General features: G+C 46.7%; 2 long non-coding RNA genes across 4 annotated transcripts in view; one reads left to right on the top strand and one right to left on the bottom strand.

Moving 5' to 3' along the window:
* The first annotated feature begins 10,589 nt into the window (after positions 1-10,589).
* On the top strand, positions 10,590-12,537 carry LOC147579780 (uncharacterized). Of its 2 annotated transcripts, XR_015252107.1 has the most exons (4): positions 10,590-10,961; positions 11,048-11,151; positions 11,567-11,662; positions 12,188-12,511. It is a non-coding gene; the product is annotated as an uncharacterized LOC147579780 (long non-coding RNA). The 2 variants fall into 2 exon arrangements; XR_015252106.1 differs by having other exon boundaries at positions 11,048-11,662; positions 12,188-12,537.
* A 19-nt stretch (positions 12,538-12,556) lies between these two features.
* LOC147579781 (uncharacterized) overlaps positions 12,557-21,622 on the bottom strand; it is a 35,232-nt gene continuing 26,166 nt past the window's right edge. Inside the window, exons 2-5 of one of the 2 annotated variants that reach the window (XR_015252105.1) lie at positions 19,749-19,929; positions 14,724-14,909; positions 13,253-13,404; positions 12,557-13,157 (exon numbers count right to left, since the gene is read on the bottom strand). This is a non-coding gene — a long non-coding RNA (uncharacterized LOC147579781). The remainder of the gene's footprint in view (positions 13,158-13,252; positions 13,405-14,723; positions 14,910-19,748; positions 19,930-21,622) is intronic. The other variant, XR_015252104.1, reaches the window with a different exon arrangement.

Raw genomic sequence — 21,622 nt, forward strand, 5'->3', positions numbered from 1 at the left:
GACATGACTCTGCTTTCTAGGCCTAGGTTCTTTCCGCCCTGCCTTTTCACTGCATCACTTCTCCTCTTGCAAACTTTCTCTCCTTTGCTAAAGTCTGTTGTACCCAGCCTTCATTGTCTTAAAAACCAACTGCTGGGACTCTTTGTGACTGGGGACTCTGCTTTTTACCCTTCCAGGTTCTCAGAGCTTAGCAGTGCCCACAGAAATGTCCTCTCTGCTCCCCAGAATTTTATCCACACCCTGTAACTGTTTGGAGGCACAGTCCGCGGGAGTGCGTGTTTCTCAGCTGCTTGTGACATCAGGTTGGGAACTCCCTTGGGATGCCGGCCTTTGTCACCTCATCACTTGGTGTGCCTGGCAGAGTGGACAATGGTGTATGGGATGGAGGTTTGATGGCTTGGAGTGACAATAATGTCTTCAAACCTACCCTCTTGCTCTCGTTTGGGTCTAAGTAAAAAATGCCAAATGAACAGCCTCTTCTCGGCCTCCCTCAAGCCAGCTGGGACCAGGCAGCAGCCTTCGGAGTGGCTAAGGAGGAGGAGGTGCGTGTTTTACTATCATACCTCCAGTCTCCAGTTTTCTCAAGGGCTTCATTTCTTTTGCTTGACTGGGGGAGCTGAGTGTCTAAGTAGAGTGCATGGTTTCCCCTGCTTCCGATTCACCTCAGGACTAGACTGGCAGCTGTGGGGCACCTGGGTGGCTCAGTCGATTAAGCGTTTGACTTCAGCTCAGGTCATGATCTCATGGTTCATGAGTTCCAGCCCCGCGTCAGGCTCTGTGCTGACAGCTCAGAGCCTGGAGCCTGCTTCTGATTCTGTGGTCTCCGTCTCTCTCTGCCCGTCCCCCACTCATGCTCTGTCTCTGTCTCTCTCAAAAGTAAATAAACACTAAAAAAAATAAAAATTAAAAAAAAAAAAGACTAAACTCATTCTGGTGCTCAATTGGAAGTTTTGAGGAAAAAAAAAAAAGACCGGCAGCTGTGTCTTAGAAGAAGACGGTGCTGGTGGGGATGGAAGGAGAATGAAAGGTAAGTTTTGATTAGAAATAAATGGAAAAAATGAAAAAAAGCTAAGGAAATGCATTATTCAAAGATTTACAACACGTTTGCTCAATAAACCTTTATTTATTGCCCAAAGTCTGATTTCTTTTGGAAGATTACCTTGGCAGACAGTCTATAAGTAACGGCAATGCAACAGAATTGGAAAATCGAGGCAAGGGGAGCCTCAGAAAGTAGTTGTCCATCTGTGTGAACTTTAAAAAAGTTTTTTTAAATATTTATTTTTGAGAGAGAGAGAGAGATGCAGAGAAAGAGAGAGACACTGAATCGGAAGCAGGCTCCAGGCTCCGAGCTGCCAGCACAGAGCCTGAGGTGGGGCTTGAACTTGTGAACTGTGAGATCATGACCTGAGCTGAAGCCAGAGTCTTAATGGACTGAGCCACCCAGGGGTCCCCTGTGTGAACTTTTAAACAATTTTTTTTTGTGTGTGGGGGGTTGGAGGGTGGTGCATGGAGGAATGATTCCCTTTGAAAGTCAGCAGGAATGCGATCGTGCTGTCCTGGGTTTGAGGCTGCTACCGTAAAATCTGCATCTTTTACCTAATTATGCCTGCTTCTGATAGCAGCTCTTGGGTAAAAAAAAGTTTTCTCCTTATAACGACACATCTGACGGCACATTTGTCAAAGTGTTGATAAAGGGCTCTTTCTTCTTTTAATAAATGCGATGTATCCATTCCAAAGCATTCCTTCTATAATTAATAACAATAAGATCCAGTACCTGTGGAGAGCGGAGACATTGAAAAAGAACCAGAAAAAATACAAGATGGTATCAGCAGCCTAACAGCAGTGCTCTCGGCCTTCTCTGGCCCCCGTCCAGATCGCACCTGCTACCCAGAGATCCCACCTGCCTGTGGGGGGCCCCTTGCTCCCTTCACGCTTCCCTTGGTTGTTTATTTTAAAGGAGAAAAAGTTGGATTGCAGTAAAAAGATAGATCCCATTTAGGGGGGATAAAGCTAAGATAAAATATTATACTTGCAAAGCAATAATACAAGGAGTGTTATTTGCCCTGGACACTTACCCACCGAGGGCCTGTCTGGTCACTGGTCACAATGCACATACAAACGCAGGGAGATTCACAGCAGCCTTTTTGTTAAATTCTCCTCCTTCAGATGAACTATCTGGGAAATTTGTTGTATTAAAAAAATTTTTTTTTTTTAAGATTTGCTTTTGAGAAGCAGAGACGGAATGTGAGCAGGGGAGGGGTAGAGAGAAAGGGAGACACAGAATCTGAAGCAGGCTCCAGGCTCTGAGCTGTCAGCACAGAGCCAGACCAGGGGCTCGAACCCATGGGCTGTGAGATCATGACCTGAGGCAAAGTCAGATGCTCAACTGACTGAGCCACTCAGGCACCCCTGTACTTGTATATAATGCCAACAGCTACCTTTTGTAGCTCGTGCATCACTTATACTATTTATAATAATAATCATAGCTAATATTTAGTGAAGCTCTCCCCGGGGTCATGTGCTGTTCTGAGGCACTTCATGTATTTGATGGACTTCTTCAAAACACATATGGTAGGAGACTTGCCACATATTTTATATAAATTAAGTCAACTCTGGTCCTTCTGCTGCATTTTGCTTTGTGGGAAAGTAACTTGTTAGTATCTCTCTCCTTCCCTCCCTCCCTCCCTCCCTCCCTCCTTCCCTCCCTCTCTCCCTTTCTCTCCCCCTCTCTCTCTCTCTCTCTCTTTCTCTCAGGTCTTACCAGGACCTAACGTATTGCAGGAGAAAGGGGCAAGAGTTCTCTGTGCATGAAATAGTCTGGGGTCTTTGATGAAGACAGTCACCGCTTGGTCACTTGGAGACCCTTAAATCTGGACAGCTCCACTGAGGGTATCTAGATCTCAGTCTATATATTATATGGATTTATATACATTATGTTTCACCAGAGAAGCCTGACTAATACACTGTTCTTTGCGAGACCATACCTGGAATAACAAAGTCTTATTTGGAGAGGTCTCCAAGGAAGTGGGAAGTTTGCTTTTTTTTTAGATCATAATGAGAACAGTTATTGCCTTTTTCTAGGGAGAGCGTAGTCTTCAGGAACCCAAACCTGTTTATCTCTTGGGTCAAGAACAGGAAATGGTTCTTTCATTCCTTTAAAAATAACCCACATGTGTAGGAAAAATAACACTACTTGCTCAGTGCTTATACTGCTATCCACACAGTTTGTCTCTTGTTCTCGCAATTTCTCACTGGGGAAGGGATGAACAGGGTGATCATTTCCTTTTTCAGATAAAGAAACTGAGGTCAAAGAGAAGTCAGGGAACTTCTCCAAACTGATCCAACAGGTTGTTCCTGGTAAGGTCAGGATTTACACTTGACCAGGCTGACTCCAAGCCCATCCTCTGGGTATTGCTGTGCGTTAATCTCACTGTGCAGAAGCAGACTGCCTATGAGCTTCTAAGATAGTTTTGGGTGACCATACTGGCTTGGCCACCTCCAAAGTGCATGATGTGGGATGTGCTGGGTGGCCTGACCCATCCCCTTCCCGGTGCCCACTGCCCCCTGGTCACACTAGCTTTCTTTCTGCATCTTCTTTCTGTCTTCATCTTGGGTGCTTTGCCCTTTCTCTTCATTCTGCTAGAAAAGCCCTCTCCAGCACATTTTATTGGCTGGTCCGTCAATATTGAGCGCTCTACCTAAATGTCCCCACCTCCGGGCACCTGGGTGGCTCAGTTGATTAGGCATCCAACTTTAGCTCAGGTCATGATCCTGTGGTTCGTGGGTTTGGACCCCGCATCCGGCTCTGTGCTGACAGCTCGGAGCCTGGAGCCTGCTTCAGATTCTGTGTCTCCCTCTCTCTCTGCCCCTCCCCCACTCACACTCTGTCTCAAAAATAAACATTAAAAAAATTAAGTGTCCTGCCTCTGCCCCAGAACCCCTCCAACATGTCACTCTGTAGCAAACTGACTGCTTCCTCCCTTCACAGAACTTATTGGTGCTTGAAGTAATGCTGTTGTTGGTTTCAGTGCTTATTTTTTATTTTTCCCTACTAGAATGTCTGTTCCTTGCGGGGCACTGTGTCTTTCATATTCAGCACCGTATCCATTCAGTGCTTGGTCCATACATAATGCATGCCCCCAAAATGTCTATGAAATTCTGGACTCACTGGCCCCCAATTTATCTTCAGGTGTATTATCAGGATGGTATTATTAACTTTCGGTATCATTGCTAGAAATCGAGGGAATACGTACATCTTGGTGCATCGCCAGCTTGGTGCTTGGTGCTCAATAAATAGTAGCTGTTCTGGTGATCATTGGCTGCTTTTCTTTTCACTACCCAAGGGCTTGGAAAAATGTTTCGCTGAACGCAATCTTGGCAGCAAAGAGGTCCCCAAAGCATTGCCTTGCCTGCCCTCAGCCTTGGGGAAAATAAATCACGTTTTCTATTTAAGGGTGATGTAACATCGCCACAGAAGAAACTTTATCTGTTTGGCCCTATCCATCATTTTTCTCTCCCCACCCCTCCCTGCCTATCCCTCCCTGGGAAGGCGCTCACATTTACCACGTGTGCCCTACCCACTGTGTTTCTGTCTGCCTTGGTGACTGATCTGTAGCTAACAAATCAGCTGGGATGGCAGCGTGGCCGCTGTCCCCTTCCGCCTCTGATGGAAGGTGCGGTTGCTCTGTAAATCATCGCTGGGAGCTGCAGGCTGGGTCCGCCCGGGGTGCAGCTTCAGCCGCGCTCTGTTGAAGGGGCTGTCGTGTGCACTCTCCTTCAGGCAAGGTGGCAGCATTGTCATCTATCCCCCAGGATCAGGGCCAGTGCGCATGTGTGCTTTTGTGGCCCGTTCCACTGCCTCCTTGAACTCTTAAATCAAAACCCGGCACAGCACAGAGGTCAGGAAGCCAGGGCTTCCAGGGGTCTTGGTTGGGCCTTTTTGTGACTAACGACAATAATAAAAGGATTGAAAAGGGATCTTTGAACATATTTTAGCAGAGAAAATTGTCACACGTTGTTGGGAACTTTCTCTTCCTTCCTCCACTCCATCATGAAGAATCACGTCATTTGTGGGATCTCGGCAGGGCCACCGAGAGAACCCAGCCACGCGTCCTGACGACGATGACAACGACGATGATGAAGATGATGAGACCTTACCAGGCGCCCTGCACCATTAATCACTTTCCATACAGTCGTATTTAATCTTCCAGGAATAATGGGCTAAGGAAGCAGGTCAGAGACCTCTTTGGTGGGAATGCATGCAAAGCTGGAGTCCTGATTTTGAAATCTGGAAAGTACTGGGTGGAAGGGGTCACGTTCAGCCAGTACCTACCCCAGCTTCAACCCTTTCACATAAGGTATGCCATCTGCCAACCTTGCAAATTAGGTCGCCTCTTCCCTACGTTTTTACAGGTGAAACTGAGACTCAAGAAGCCTCAGCAGCCTGTCCGAGATCACACCCAGTTGCTAAGTGGCAGAGCCAGGATTTAAATCAGATTTGTCTGACTCCAGACTCTGGTTACGGATAAAAATGGTCTGAACAGGGTCCGTCTTACAAGTAGGCAGTCAGATGGGAAGTCTGCCTGTTAGGAGTTTTTCCTTCAAGCCTTAAACTTTTCTCCTATTCCTAATGCACAGGCAATGCACTCACCACGCACCCCAGTCTGAGGGTGGAACCAGACAACCTCTGCAAAGCACCATGAAGCCGCGAGCATTGAACTATTCCAAGCTTTCACTTTATCACTATTCCAGCTTCTAAACTTGTCATCTTTATAGTCCATTGAATTAATAAGAGAAGCGGATACTCGATGACATTGACAGAGCAGGACACTGCATATTATATAAACTGCTCTGTGCAACCCCATCTGATTGCTGTAGAGACACGAATTCATACTTTTCACCATCGTAACCCATAACCGTAACCCAACATCCATTCAAATTAAGGCGCTGTAACTCTTTTTAGGAGTGGAGAAAAAAATTCTTGCTGCTTTTTACTAGTTGATTTATTGTTACATGACAATATTGGGTATATTAAATTTTAATATTGGTGCTGTCTTTTTCACCGTAAGTCTTGTGCTGAGGAGCTCAGAAATTATTTCATTTTAAAAGGGACATTTATTGCACCGTATAGGCAGGTAGGTAATTCCTTCCTCTGAGAAGCTTGTGGATTATTCTCCTTCTGAGGTGTGAGAACTTTTGATTTGCACTTGCTGTGCTGTTTACGTGCAAAGGAAGGGTGATTTACTGTTTCCACTGGCATAAATAATGTGCCGTTTGTTTCTGCATCATTTTCCAACACCCACTATTGATAGTGCCTCGCAGTTTACCAGGCAGAGAATTCAGCCTTTTACTGTAAATGTCAGGGAGAGAGAATGCAAAAACGGCCTTGGATTTCAGCCTAATGTTCCAGTGGGTCCCCAGTCGCACTGGAAAGAGACAATCCAGTCATGGTGGGCTAGTGCTACAAAGCACCTGTCCTTTCCAGTTCATTTCTTGGAACCATTAAAACCCTTTAGGGAACATGGCAACCGTCTGATCCTTACAGTAAGACCATTCCCAGGATAATTTATGCTTTTACCGAAGATGAGGCATCTCTTCTGTTCTACTTCTCACCCACCAATTTTCTCCATGCTTCCCTACTCTGACCTTTTTAAACATATGTGCCAATTTGTGAAAATATTATGGGGGAACTCTGGCATAGCACAACTTCCTGGGATCTCTACAAAACAGATAAGACAGGACCTGTTTGTTCCTGACCCAACGTCCATTTTCTTTTTCTTCCTTGGCTATCAAGGCTGATTTTCTTTGGCGTGGCAATATGTTTGCCCTAGATGCAAATTTCTCAGCTCCCATTACAACTTCAGGTGACCATTCTGGCTAATGAGGTGGAAACAGAGGTTATTGGGCAGACACTCTGGAAACCAGAACTGTGAGGCAGACGGTTGGTATGGGCTCATTTTTTTTGCCTTTCTCTTCTAACTTCTACTTCCTGTTCGACTGTGGACAGTTGGCTGGATCTCTAGTAGATCTCCATATTGACAGAGGAGGCAACCTTCAGGTCTTGTAATAAGGACGGGGGGACAGAATCCAAGGCACCTGATGACTTTATGTAGCACTATGCCAATCACATACCACCTACCTTAGGACTTTTATAAGCGAGAGAACACATATCTACTTTATTTAAGCAAATATAGTCATGTCCTATTATGGGCATCTGGGGGAGCCAGTCGCCATATTGTGAGGACACTAGAGTAGTCCTATAAGGAGGTCCACATGGTGAGGAACTGAGGCCTCCTACCAACAACCAGCATTGACTCGTCAGCTGTGTGAGTGGACCATCTTGGAAGCAGATTCTCCTAGCCCAGTCAAGCTTTCAGATGACTGAGACCCTGGCTGGCAGCTTGCCTCTGACTTTCACGAGAGACCCCAGATAAATGTTTATTGTTAGTTTAAGCTGCTACAGCAATATATAAGCAATACAGATTTTAGCATTAGGTGTGTATTCTTAACGTACATATTTTAAAGCTGATGTTATCAAGTGAGTAATGCAAACCACTAATATTCTGAAACCCTATAAATGAAAATATCCACAAAGGCATTTAAGTGCCTCCTCTTTTTAAGGCATCATAGTTAAATATGGTGGCAGACTTAATCACTTTTTAGCCACCCTTATGAATACAGTCGATAATTCTCATGAATTTCACATTCCACTACACAGGCCATTTTCTTAACTGACCGTATGTCAATTCAGAATTAGACTAAAAATCCCATATTCTACTCCCCTGCTTCCTCACTATTGTGGCCCCCCTGCCCTCAGTTCTGAAAGGCTGGAGTGACCCTTTAAGCCCCAGATCATAGAGGATTGAAGATTCCCAGACTGCTTCCCTCCCCTTAATGACAGTGTCTCACAGGGAAAACTAGCCTTTGGAAAGGAACATGACTTCCCAATTTCAAGTTCAATTTAACCTAGTGGGAATGAAACTGCCTTCCCAATTTACCGTGAGATCTGCGTGGTTAGCTGCCTGAGTTCTCTGCTGATGGGCCCCCAGCCCCCTTCCTGATTTCCATAAACACTTACTAAGTTTCCAAACACCTGGCTTCGTTTACAGCAGTCAGAACCTTCATAGAGCACGAACGCCACCCCCCCCATCCTGAAACTTCCGTGATCTTTAATCTCTCACACCCCACAGTGACCCCTGAGCCCTGGAGGAGGTTGCCAGCTGAGCTGCAGAACATAACACCTAGGGGTCTAGTTTTCCTTGAGCTAGAGCCTCTTTTAGGTTAGGTGCAAAGCTTTGGGACTCGAGGTGTATTGGTCACTTAGTTATGATTCGCTATCACTTGTTTGCCTCTTCCTAGACTGCGGAGCACTTCCGGGAAAGCCCCCACTCGTCATAACATCAGGGATGAAGGTTATCATGTCCACAGGGGGATTCATTAACCCGCATTTCAGACCTGCTTATTCCAAGATTCCATTTGTGACTCCATTTGATTGATAAATATCAAGGGCTTCAGCATGGTAATGGCAAACTGTCCTGCTGAATTTACTCAAATCCCCCTGATTAATCCTGTCTCGCTGCCCAAAGCTATCATTATCACTTACATGCTGCCTTTTAATTTGGATTTTATTGCCCTCCTCCTTCTCTTCTGCCCTCTCTCTTCCTTTTGCTGTCCACATGCTTGCAGGTTAGAAGTTGAAGCCCCTGACTTGATTCTTGTTTGGTTGGATCCTTCCTTCTTCTCTCCCTTCCTTCTTTTCTTTTTCTTTCTTTCTTTCTTTCTTTCTTTCTTTCTTTCTTTCTTTCTTTCTTTCTTCTCTCTCCCTTCTTTCTTTCCTTCTTTCCTTCCTTCCTTCCTTCTTTCCTTCCTTCTTTCTCTCCCTCCCTCCCTGCCTTCCTTCTTTCCCCTCCTTCCCTCCTTTCTTTTTTATTTTCTTAAGGCGTATTCAGTTCTGTGCTATGAGAACTTCAGAACCCAAAGAAGGAACCATCATTCACTCAGCTCTATGCCAGAAGCATTTAGAAACTGTATGGGTATCCCCATTTTTTCCCCTTTTAAAGCTATCTAGGTGTGTGCTTTATAATAACACCTTCAGCCAGGCAGATGCAGTTGAGTGATCTATAAATAGGGTTTGGGATTGACTGATCAATCAGAGCTTCTCCTGCTGTAAGGAGGGACTAGTGCACCTGTGTTCTGGTCTGCGTTCACTTGTCAACCTCAAACTTGAGCAGTTTGGAGACAGGTTTGATTTTTGAGGCTTTTTCTTTGGTTAGGGGTGGGGTGGGTGGAGGATGAAGAGGAAAGTCTCATTAAGATCTTGTTCTACTCTTGCCAAACAGGTAGTATAAAAGGACTCACTTGCTAGATATGGCCATTAAAGGGTAACTGCTTATTTTTCTTCTTTTCCAAACGGGCAGCTTATTTCCTGCTCGCATCCTATGCCCAAGGTAGCAATCTGAAAGCAGCCTGAAGTCAGTAGCAGCGAGCAATTCCAATATAATTTGTGCCCAAGCTCAGCTTGTGTATTGCAGTGACTCCACTCAAGCTACTATCAACTGACCATGTGAACACACACACTTACACATACAAGTACACGTGCAGATGTATGTTTTTTCTATCCAACTCTCTCACCTGTACCTTCTCTTCATTGTCAGAGGAAACAAGCCTGAACACACTAATGGTTTTGGCTGAAATGAAGGTATTTGCCCTTGCTACATACAAATCTGAAGAGATAGGAACCTTGAAGTAACAGGGTTGCTCTGCGGTCCATCTCTCCCGCCTCCGTGAGAGTTACCAACCTCACAAACTGGGTGGGTGCAGAATCCAGTAGTCAGCCCGTGGGAGAGAACACGGTGGTCCTCCCAGCTGCGACTAAAAAGTCCTAAGGATCAAGAGTGATCAATAACACTTTTCTTTTCCCCTAGGTAGGCTTTTCTTCCTATACATCCTTCCAGTTGCCATTTTGGGCATCTAGGTTTGCAAGCCTTTGTCCACGTCCACTGGGACATCCGTGTTTGATTTGGGGAGAGAGAGACGTGCTGGGTGAACTTTTGTATTGATTCTAAAGGTCTTCCTGTATAATACTTACAGACAGCTCTAAGGGCCTGCCTTGAATAAGCTGCCCTTTATAGAACAAGATAATGCTGCTGATACCCTAGGAGCCCTTTCTCTTTCAGGAGCCACGATGGGGTACGCTGAGCTGTCTACCCTCATCTCTGCCCCAATAATGAGTCACTGCTCAAAGTTAGGCATACAGGCAGCATTGTCCTAAGAGCTCCAGCTAGAAGACCAATGTGAGTTGGGTGTGAATCCTAACCACCCCTTAGTAGCCGTGTAAATTTGGTCAAGGTTTTTTTTTTTTTTTTTTACATCTTTCTTAGCTTCAGTGTCCACATTCGGAAAAGTCAAGTTAGTACCCCATTTGTTGTGACAAAGTTTAAATGGAATCATTCATTAGATAGATGAAGAAAGAAGGTGCCTATGGGGTGCCAGGCACTTTTCTAGGCGCTGGGAATAGAGGGGTAAATGAGCCAACAAATTCTGCCTTTGGTTACCGTGGTTACCAACTGGAGGGTAGCCGCATATGATACATAAAGGAGTCAGGACATGAGGTCATTAGAGAGTGAGCAGTAGTATGAAGAAAATAAAACTCATAGATGCGTGAAGAGTAAGTTGGGAGAGGTGGGGTACTTCTACACTGGATGGTCCTGAAGGTTTCTCCAAGGAGGAAGTGAATGTAAACCCATGTAGCCCAGCGCCTGGCAGGAGTTAAGAGCACCACAAATGCTGTTCCATTAAAATATGTATATATACAATTATTTATGTCTGGGACAGCCAGTGGAGTTTGCAAGCTGATATTCTGGCGTTATGATCATCTCCCCGGCCCTCTTTTCTTCAGCCTCCAAGCAATGGAGCAAACAGTAAAGCAAAGTACTTGGAGAGAAGTCTTTGTCGTTCTTCAGGTACAAATAAGACATTGGCCTTGCTAGAAATCAGAGAATGGGGCAGTCCCTGGATTGAATGTGCATATCCAAATTATCTTTGACAGGAGGCTTCACAGGAAGAGGTTTCCTTCCCGGATTCTGTGATATGCTGTGATTCCCTGGGTGTAAACAGAAGGGAGTTGAAATGGACACATTCGGTGATCGTGAAGTGGGTCTTCCACTGTGGCTGCAAGAGCACTCAGGATATTGTCTCATTTGTGAGGAGGGAGAGCCGAGAGGCAGAGATGCCCAGGGAGACATTGAGACCCACTCCTCCAGCCCTGTTTTGGCGAACGGCTCCAGTATTTAGCCCATAGAGGAGCCAGGAACCATGGTGTCTGTGTGAGACTCTCTCTTGCATTCAGGTGGTCACCAACATCTCCAGGGTCTCCCCCTTTACTGTCTTACCCATTCTGTTTTCTCTCTCTCCACCCCCACTGCTATGGCCTCTTCTAGGCTTATGTCTACTCTCTCCCTCTGATCCGCTATAGGCTTCACTTGAAACTCTTTCCTCTAGTAGTTTTAAAAATGTTAAGATCTTTAGGGCAAAAACAAGGCCGCTTTCTCTTTTGCCTACTCTACAGTAGTGATTCCTAAGTTATGGACTGAGAACTCCTCGGAGCAATGGCTAAGGAAATATTGCAAGAGATCCTTGGATCTGTTGTCTGCGGAGCGGATAAGTAAGTGCCTTAGTCTGTTTGGGCAGCTATAACAAAGTACATAGGCTGGGTGCCCATAAACAACAGAAATGTATTTCTTATATTTGGGATGCTGGAAGTCCAAGATCAGTATCAGCACGACGGGGTTCTGGTAAGCTTCCTCTTCCGGGTTGCAGATTGCACACTTCTCCTGTCCTAACAAGGTGGCAAGGGCTAGGAAGCTCTGCGGGGTCTCTTTTTTTTCAGGTAATAACCCCATTCATGGGGGCCCCACCCTCACGCCCTAATCACCCCAAAAGCCTCACCTCCTAATACCTTCATCCTGGGGAAGGAGGGTTTCAACATATGAATTTTCTGGGGCGAGGGGAAACACAAACATTTATTTCATAATAATAAGCTTCAAAAGTAGACGTATAAAGATTTTCAAATATATGTAAATACCGTTTTGACAATAAGATGCACATTTACTCAGAGTTGCTGAATTGAGTTTTTCATTGTATATTTTTAAAATCAATAAGTGCTAAAAAGGGATCTTTTCTCCCTTAGGGGCCCACGACAGCGTTTTCATTTATAAGTGGGTCTTCGGCCTTGAGAAGGAATCTTGGCCATCACTGAGGTGAAGTACAGCGACGGATGTGTTGGGGCACCTGGGTGGCTCAGTCCGTTCAGCGTTCCGACCCTTGATAGTGGCTCAGGTCATGATCTCACGGTTTGGGAGTTGGAACCCAGCATCTGGCTCTGTGCTGACTGGGTGGAGTCTGCTTGGAATGCTCTCTCTCCTCCCCCCCTCTCTCTGCCCCTCCCCGACTCACACTTTGTTTCTCTCTCTCTCTCAAAATAAATAAACTTAAAAAAAAAAAGACTGATGTTTCATTTGGCACCTGCTACAGCCCGTGGTACTCCGTAAATGTAAATGCTGGTTCAGACCAGCGCCTTGTGTATGGGTTCGAAGAGGGACCAGGGGCTGCTGCCCTCCAAAGCACTCGACAGCACTAGGGTCCCTGAAGTAGGTCGAGGGACATGGAAGCCAGCTTTCTGGCTTCTGCTGTCCTCATGCCTCAGGTGCAGAGGGGATCATCGAATCCGGATCCCATTCAGGCAACACGTTAGTCTTGGATGTTTGAGCGAGAGCAGTGTGCCGGACGGACACATCGGGCCTTTAGATGGCAGTTGCCACCAATTTGTATGCGTGTGAAGACTGTGTCGGAGCTGTTTCCGCCTCCGCTTGCTCTGTTTATGCAGCACGAATGTCTGGAACACGCAGTCATGCTGCCGCTGCTCATCAGATACGCCATCCCAAGGTACCACGGGGAATAGCTTCATTATTAACATAATAAGAGGGGAGCAGGCTGCTTGTGGAAACTGCGTATTTCTAGAACTCGCCTTTGTGTTACGTGCCGGCTGCTAATTAGAACCAGGCTGACGGTGGCAGGGCATCAAAGGAGGAAACCATCCAGGCGAACACCACAGAATGTTAGGACGGCGGGCTGGGGGGCCTGGGCGGTTCAGAGTTTGCCTGCAGAAGAAAAGAGGTATGAGAAATGGAGCCTAAAGGAGAGCTTCCTGCCAGGGGTTCCCTGTGGCCTGGGAAATGAGTGAACACACGCTAACCTCTTGGGAGACGCTGCCCGTGTCTGTCTGTCCTTCCCGTACATCTGGTCAGCGCGGGAGGGGGCCGTACCTGCTCTCTGATGCAGCCGGGAGGGGAAGGGAAGGCCATTTCGCCCCCTCTGGATCGTCTTTGATACTTTCATTACTGTGATCTTGAAAAAATTACACATAATGCAAATATAATATTGCAAATACTCAAGGAATTCCCAAGTGCACAGATAGAAAATGAAAAGTCCCCCCATGTCCCCACTCGATCCCACCTTCCCCTCCAGGGATGACCACGCATATTAGTTTGTGGTGTATCTAGAGCCCATCTACTCACCTACACAGCGTTGCTTTTTCCAGTGACCGTATCTTGAAAATCTTGCCGTGTCGTGACATGTAATGCTAACACAGGCTGACCTAACTCGTTTGTCATAACCGCTGCGTAGTATTTCAATGACATATGTATGTATTGTAATGTGTTTGATCATTCTTTTATTCACAGCATTTTTTAAGCCTTTGACGAAAAGCCTTAGTAGGATTCTAGCCCTGTATATTTTCTTTGTTTTTCTAGTTTCTTCTCTTCCTACATTTCTTGAATAATGTGCCCCCCCGCCTCCACCATTTCTGGAAACAGTGAATGTACCTTATATGGCCAAAGGGCCTTAGTTTTTATTTTATTTATTTTTTTAATGTTTATTTTTGAGAGACACAGAGAGAGAGAGAGAGAGAGCACGTGAGCATGGGAGGGGCAGAGAGAGAGGGAGACACAGAATCTGAAGCCGGCTCCAGGCTCCGAGCTGTCAGCACGGAGCCCGATGCGGGGCTCGAACTCACGAACCGTGAGATCATGACCCGAGCCGAAGTCAGATGCTTAACCAAATGAACCACCCAGGTGCTCCCCACAGGGCCTTAGTAATTATGGACTTGAGATGGGAACATCATGCTGGATTATTTGGGTGAGCTCGACGGTGGGAAGGGTGCTAGAGGGTTCAGTGAGAGAGAGAGGTAAAAACAGTGAGAAGATGGAAACAGAGGTCGTGGTCATGTGGCCGTAAGCCAAGGGATGCCAGCGGTGTTTGGAAACTGGAAGAGACAGGTACCCACTCTCTCCCAGAGCCCCCAGGAGAAACCAGCCTTCCCTGCACACCATCTTGAGTTTTGGACTTCTGCTTTTATAAGCCACTACCTTTACTGTGGCAGTGTAAAAAAAGCTGTGGTAACTTTTTACGGCACCACTAGGAAACAAATATACTTGGCTCATCTGGCTGTATTCTTTGAATAACTGATGGTTACCATTAAAGATTTTTGGGGGGGGGGAGAAAAAAAATCTTGGCTGTCATACAGATATAAAAATGAACACGGGCTACAGATTTTATTCAACACACGAGGAGACCAGACGGATGTTCTAACTGGTTCAAAAAAGAACCAAGTAACATGAGTGTCTCCTGAGAAAGAGTTGTTGAAACAGGAGCAAATAGAGGCCCACCTGGTTTTGTCATTCGAGGAGGGAGGGAAGCCCGTGGAACTTCTCCCAGGTGGGACAGAGTTCGCAGGCTGGTGGTGGTGAATGAATCTGCCCGAGGGCTCAGGCCGGAGCTTTAGACAGGAGCTGGGAGGCAGGAGCGGCTCCTTAGCAGGTGGGGGCGGGCTGGTCTTGGGCCAGAGGGTCAACCTGTTATATGGGAGAACTTCACCAGAGGGGAGGGTGCTGGTGGTCCAGAGCTGGTCTGTGGGAAGGGGGCCGCGGAACTGCAGGGAAACTTCCCAGAGAACGAGCACCCCAGGCCTCCGACAGATTGATCTTCGGCAGCCGCATATTCACCCAAATATAAATAAGCGAAAACTGAGGTGGGCTCTCCCCTGACAGCTTGGAGCCTGCTTGGGATTCTCTCTCTCCTTCTCTCTCTACCCCTTCCCTGCTTGCGCGCGCTCTCTCTCTTTGTCTCTTATATACAGATGTTTATTTAAAAAAAAAATTTAAAAAGGGCCACCTGGGTGGCTCAGTCAGTTAAGCTTCCCACTCTCGGTTTCAGCTCAGATCATGATCTCAGGGTTCGTAGGTTCGAGGCCCGCATCGGGCTCTGTGCTGACAGCATAGAGCCTGCTTGGGATCCTCTCTCTCTCTCTCTCTCTCTCTGCCTCTCCCCTGCTCTCTTTCTCTCTCCAATAAATAAACATTTGAAAAAAAAACTTTACAAAAAGAAGTAAAAGGAGGAGACATGATCAATGGAGGTCTGAAGAATGTGCAAATACACTGAACACAGGCAAATGCTTAAACTTCGAAACACGATTGTTCTACAACTTGCTCTTCTCACTGAACCGTATACTGTGGACATCTTTCCTTGTCAGGGGACAGGCATCTGTCTCTTCCTCCTGGTAACCGTGAGGGATTCCGCTGCGCACATGCCCCAGAATTTAATTCACTATTTTCTTACTGACAGGCATTTACGTTGTTTCCAAGTTTTCACTACAGTCAAAAAAGAAAAGCTTTCAATATGTCTTCTTGTCAGTTTACTTAAAAACAATGGGCACACGCAGAGAAAATTCTGGAAGGATTGACACTAAAATATTTACTCTAGTTGTCTTTGGAGGTGGGGGGGGGTTTATGGAATGTTTTCTTTCTCCTTTACTTATTGCTGTACTCTTTGAATTGGGTTTTTTTCTTTTCTACAAGCATGTATCATTTTTTCGTAATTAGAAAATGCACACAGAAAGAGCTTTCAGTGTTGGAAAGAAGTGCAGCTTCGTTGAAATTGTTAAGCTGTTACTGACATTCTGTTAGATGCTCAGGTATTTACATGAGAGACATGCTTTTGGCTTTCTGGGAAGGAGAAGCCGTTGGCAACTGTTGTTGCAGGGCCCAGGTAAAGAAGAACAGTTTTGTTTTTTAAATGTTTATGTATTTTTGAGAGAGAGAGAGTAAGAGAGAGAGGGGGACAGCACCTGAAGCAGGCTCTGTGTTGAGAGCAGAGAGCCTGATGCAGGGCTCGAACTCATGAACCACAAGATCATGACTTGAGCCGAAGCCAGAGGCTTAACCCACTGAGCCACCCGGGCACCTCTGAGAGCAGGTGCATTTTAAGTGACATCTTGCCCCGGGCTGGTAGGCATTTGCTAAATGGGGAGGGTGGCAGGATCTGAAGAGAGAGACGGGGTTAACTCACATTTTATTAACTTCGAGGCACTCACAGGGCAGCTGGGCTAGACGGAGTGGCTGGTTTCGCCTGAGTGGCCCGTCCCGATGTGAGGATTCCCTCCACCTTTGGTTCTGAGCCAAGACGCGGCAGGGAAGGGGAGAGCTGCTCTGACCAGGTCTGCAGGGGATTCCTGGGAGAAGGGGAGGTGGCCACCCGGCGCCCATAGCACAGATGCTTCTTCTAGAATGAGTATTCCGTCTAAAAGGGTCAATAATTTAACAAGCGCTCTCCAAATCCTAGAGCTAAACTCCTTTTCCTATAAGCTGCGGTACAAACTGAACGAGAGCACAGTCTGTGCAACCAGTTTTGTTTTGATGAAGGGGCTGCCCCCCTCCGCTGAGGGTGATGTGGAAAAGCAAGGCTCGGGTTGGGGGGATCCCGAGGGGATCTAGGGGAATCTAGTGCCCATGGGGCCACTCAGGAGCCACAGCCTTGTGCCAGGGCCGGGCACCTTTGCTGGGGAGGAACCCCAGCTGCAGCATCTCTGAGATTTGAGGCTGCCGGAGAGGTGACATTTCATTTCCTCTTTTAACAGAGGATTTGTGACATTCGGGGAAGGGGCAGACACCCCTCATCCAGCTGGAGGGGAGGGCCACGGGGGGAAGGCATCAAACACCTCCACAGCAGGCTTTTTCAGGGCTAAAAAATACCAGCCGTGGCAAACAGAGGCGAATAATAACCATCATTTTAAGATAGCAAGATTTGGCCTTCGGGCCCTTTGCTTTCTCCTGGGTGCTGAAAATAGTCCTGGAAATGGGACTTCATGGATGGTTCTGAGCATCCTGCAGCTTCAAATAGCGGAGCAGTCTGCCCGGTGGGATGGCCCTTTAGCCTGACCATCACCTTCTTTGTTTTGTTAGCATTACTGGAAAGAAAAAGGGTGAAAAATCACTTGAACAGTGAACAAATTCCTTTTCTGACATGCGTTTGCCCAATGGGGTCCTACTGAAAGCAGACCGCTATCAGGAGCATGAAGAAAATACAGCAATTAACATGAATCTAACACAGTGTTTATTTCAGAGCAAAAACTCAAAGTCACGATTTCAGAGACTTTCCCTTTGATTCCACCTCATTCTCAGTGGGGATGTTGCTGATGGTCTTTGCAGAAACTTTCGAGTACACAGTGTAACTAATCGTTGTACAATAGACTTGGTTTTGGAGGCGTAACTTAAGGGCAGAGTTATTCATGGAAGAGAATGAGTCAACCTAGGGTGGAAACGCCCTTCTGGAAATAGTCGTGGCCATTTCCTGGGGAGTGAGTACAGATCAAAGCTCTTCAGCAGCCCTCTGGCTACAGAGCCCAAAGCCCCTCTATGCTGAGCATGGCTGGGTGCTAACATTTGAGACTTTGCAGGAGCCCATGGAGGAACAGCACTTAAAATCCCCGCTTGGGTGCCTTCCTAGGATCCCGATGGCAGCAGCAGCTTGGGGGCTGAGAGGCAAACCACCCTCTCCACCCCGCCAGTCCCCAATCCTCCAGCTCCCTGGTGTCTGTCAGAACCCAGGTTAAAAAATCGCTTCTGCTGTCTTGGTATTTTCCTTGCTTTCTCTGGCTGCACTGGCTTCGCCTGTCTGTTCTCCCTTCTTGCCTAAAGAGCTGTCCAAGCAAATGCCCTAATTGTGATGAATCACTATCCTAAATAACAGCCATGTGGTATTGTAAATGACAAAGGTCTTTGGTATTCATTTTTCAGGTTTGAGACTCAGCAGCCCTGTGAGATCGGTGGGGCGGTTATTACTATCTGCATGTAATATACGGAGAGATAGAGGTTCACCAGAGAGGTAGTGGGGTTAGCCCAAAGCCACACAGCAAGTGGGCAACAAAGTAGGAAAGCAAATCTGAGTTTGTCTGACTTCGAGTCCACTGTCTATGTCCCTGGTCTAAACAATGATACACCATCTTACATTTCAATCACGCTGTGTCCTTTATAAACACCTTCACCTTACAGGACCCTACAACCAGTGGTCAGTAAGGAAACTAATTCAGAAAAAGAGAACTTTGATGGCCAAGGTGGAAGAGCTAGACAGCAACAGAATTAGGACGTCAACCCACTTCTAACTAAGCTACCGGCTTGTTAGAAGCTGGTTGGTTCTTGCTACCCGGCTTCCCATGAAAGAAGTAAATGTTATCAGTGACTTTGTGGGTGCACTGACTGCATTTCTTTCTTTTTTTTAAAGTTTATTTATTTATTTGAGAGGGAGAGAGAGAAAGAGAGAGAGAGAGAATAAGCAGGGGAGGGACAGAGAGAGGGGGGACAGAGAATCTGAAGCCCAATGCAGGGCCCGAACTCACGAATGAACTGTGAGATCATGACCTGGGCCAAAGTCCAATGCTTAACTGGGCCACCCAGCCTCCCCCACTGACTGCATTTCTTAGAATCAAACATGTAACTGGAAAGAGAGGCTTCTGTATGACATAATCATTGTGGCTATCATTTATTGGGTTCTTACTATGTGGTAGGCACTGGGGTGTGAGTGTGTGTGTGTGTGTGTGTAAGTCCTCATCTAATTTAGTCTTCATCACAAACCCATGCAGTGTGTACTGTATTTATTCCCATTTTACAGGTGAGAATCTAATAATGTTGAGGCTCAGGGAGGTTGAGTAACTGCCCCAGGACACACAGCACTAGTGGCAATATTTGACTGCAGGTTTGTCTAATATTTTACTTACCAATACACGGGTCATTTTCTGGTCTCGCTGTAGGCTCGAGAGGAAACTGATCTATGCTGGATGCGGACAGCTCCCTGTGGCTGATCCATTCTCAACAATGCTACCTGGGTATCTAACTATCATGAACGTCACCCTGATCAGAACCCTCAGACAGCTCTCACTGCTCACCAGATGAAGTGTGAAAAGGACCCAGCCTTACTGAGTGTCAGTTCCACTGCCTACATCAGCACAGCTAACCCCCGACAGCCTGTGAGGGGAGATTTTATTCTTGTCCCGGTGACCAAGAAGTGGGAACTTAGACACGTTATATCACCTGCCTCTGTTACAAAGACAGTGAGCACTGGGGCCAACGTTTGGACATCTGTGTCATCCCAACCCTCAGAGAAGGTCTCCAACTTGACCCAGACCCTGTCTCCCACCATTATGCTGGTGCCTCCGTGGTAGGCACACAGTACCAAGCCCTTCGTGATTTTGGACTCCTACTGAAGGTTTAGAGGGAGCGAGCGTGGGAGGGTGTCCCAGCTTCTTCCTGCGTCTCTGGTGACACCTTCACATATTCCACACCCTAGAGCCACGGCTAAGCCCCCACTTCCCTTGTCTCAGCAGAGACGTTCTGCCCCCACCTCAGAGTCTGAGGTCTCACCGAGAATGATAGGTTTTCACACAAAGACCTTTCCTTTCCTTAGCGTTGTTCTGAAGCAGCTGCAAAGAGGAGGCGTGTTTCATTTGGTTGCATATCGGTTGCTGTCATCCGTGGCGCCCGGGCAGAGATTTTGGCACTTGCGGAGAGAGAAGGACATGGAACTCCCCTCCACGCTGGCCACCTCATGTTTTTGGAACAAACAGGAAGAGAAATGATAAATATTTCAAAGCTGGAATGCAAGGTTTACAGCAGCACAGCCTTACAAATATACTAACACCGCCGCAAATCTCCTCTACGAGTGCGTTAAGGTGATTCGTAAGAATAGAAAATTCATCCTTGTCAGCCAGGGTTGAGCAGGACGGATTACCTGTGGGCCCACTATTACACCTGTTCTTAGTACTTCCAAAATCACAGCTGACATTTATTTCTAATAAGTCATGGTGAAAAAGGCGAGATAGTTTACCCGTGCTAGAAGATAGAAAAGTCTTCTTTTTTTTTTTTTTTTTCAAAAACCATATCATTTTTTTTTTTTTTTTTTTTTTTTTTGTGGGTTTAAAATAGATAAACCACCCAGGGAAGGGGATGTTCTATAAAAGCACAAGAGAAAGTTTGCCCTGGGGAATCAACAGGACGTGATAACCGGCCATTGCTAGGGTGCCTTTTTCCTAACAGGCTGCTTGCAGCTGCTGTCCACAGAATGAAAAAGGATAACGCCATTTGCGGCTATAGGTGCCAGGGCCAATTAAAATCACAGTTTCTAAAAAGTGTGCAGGAAGGCTTTTGGCCAGGCAGTTGCCGAATAACCAGGAAAGGTTGTGTGTATACGTGGGTGTGTTTGTAAGGGTGTATGTGTGTTTGGGAGTGCTCCCTTATCTTGACCACCTCACAAAGAATCTTCCTTGGTTTCTTTCTCAGTTCCGGCTTGGCTCTTGGCTCGGAACCATACCAGCCCAGCGGGCGAATGTACCCTCTCCTACATTCTTAACTGGCTTGCTGGGAAGGTGAAAGGAAAGGAAGGCACAAACTCCAAGTCCGAAAGCATGCAGGGGTGGCCGAGGAGCAGGAAATGGACCTCCTCCCGCATTACTGGCGGGACCAAATGGTTGTGTTTTCTTTATGTCCATAGACATAGCCATTTACCAGCAATTTCTCCTCCAGGTTTACTTGCACATATGGGGAAAGAATACATAATGTCGTTTGTATTAAAGACTACAACCAAACGTGGGGGCGCCTGGGTGGCGCAGTCGGTTAAGCGTCCGACTTCAGCCAGGTCACGATCTCGCGGTCCGTGGGTTCGAGCCCCGCGTCGGGCTCTGGGCTGATGGCTCAGAGCCTGGAGCCTGTTTCCGATTCTGTGTCTCCCTCTCTCTCTGCCCCTCCCCCGTTCATGCTGTGTCTCTCTCTGTCCCAAAAATAAATAAATGTTGAAAAAAAAAATTTTTAAAAAAGACTACAACCAAACGAAATGGCCAAATGGAATGGCTAAAGAAATCACGATCAACTCATATGGTGTCTTGGCCAGGGACAGACAGGCAAGGACCCTTCCTATCCTACTTCTTAGCTTTTCATTTGGGAAGCCTCTGAGGTACGGATTCTGCCCCAGCCCCCAGAATTCCCCGGCAGGTTTGAGCCGCAGTTGCCCACTGTAGTGACTCTGCGTGGCGCCTTCAGCTCAACAACACGCCCTTCCCTCCTTCCTTCCCTTTTTCGTGTCACTTCCTCACTCTCTCCCTTTTTTTTTTTTTTTCAACATTTATTTATTTTTGGGACAGAGAGAGACAGAGCATGAACGGGGGAGGGGCAGAGAGAGGGAGACACAGAATCGGAAACAGGCTCCAGGCTCTGAGCCATCAGCCCAGAGCCCGACGTGGGGC

The sequence above is a fragment of the Puma concolor genome, chromosome B3, assembly GCF_028749965.1.
Source record: "Puma concolor isolate L17-30 chromosome B3, mPumCon1.1.hap2, whole genome shotgun sequence".
NCBI lineage: Eukaryota > Metazoa > Chordata > Mammalia > Carnivora > Felidae > Puma > Puma concolor.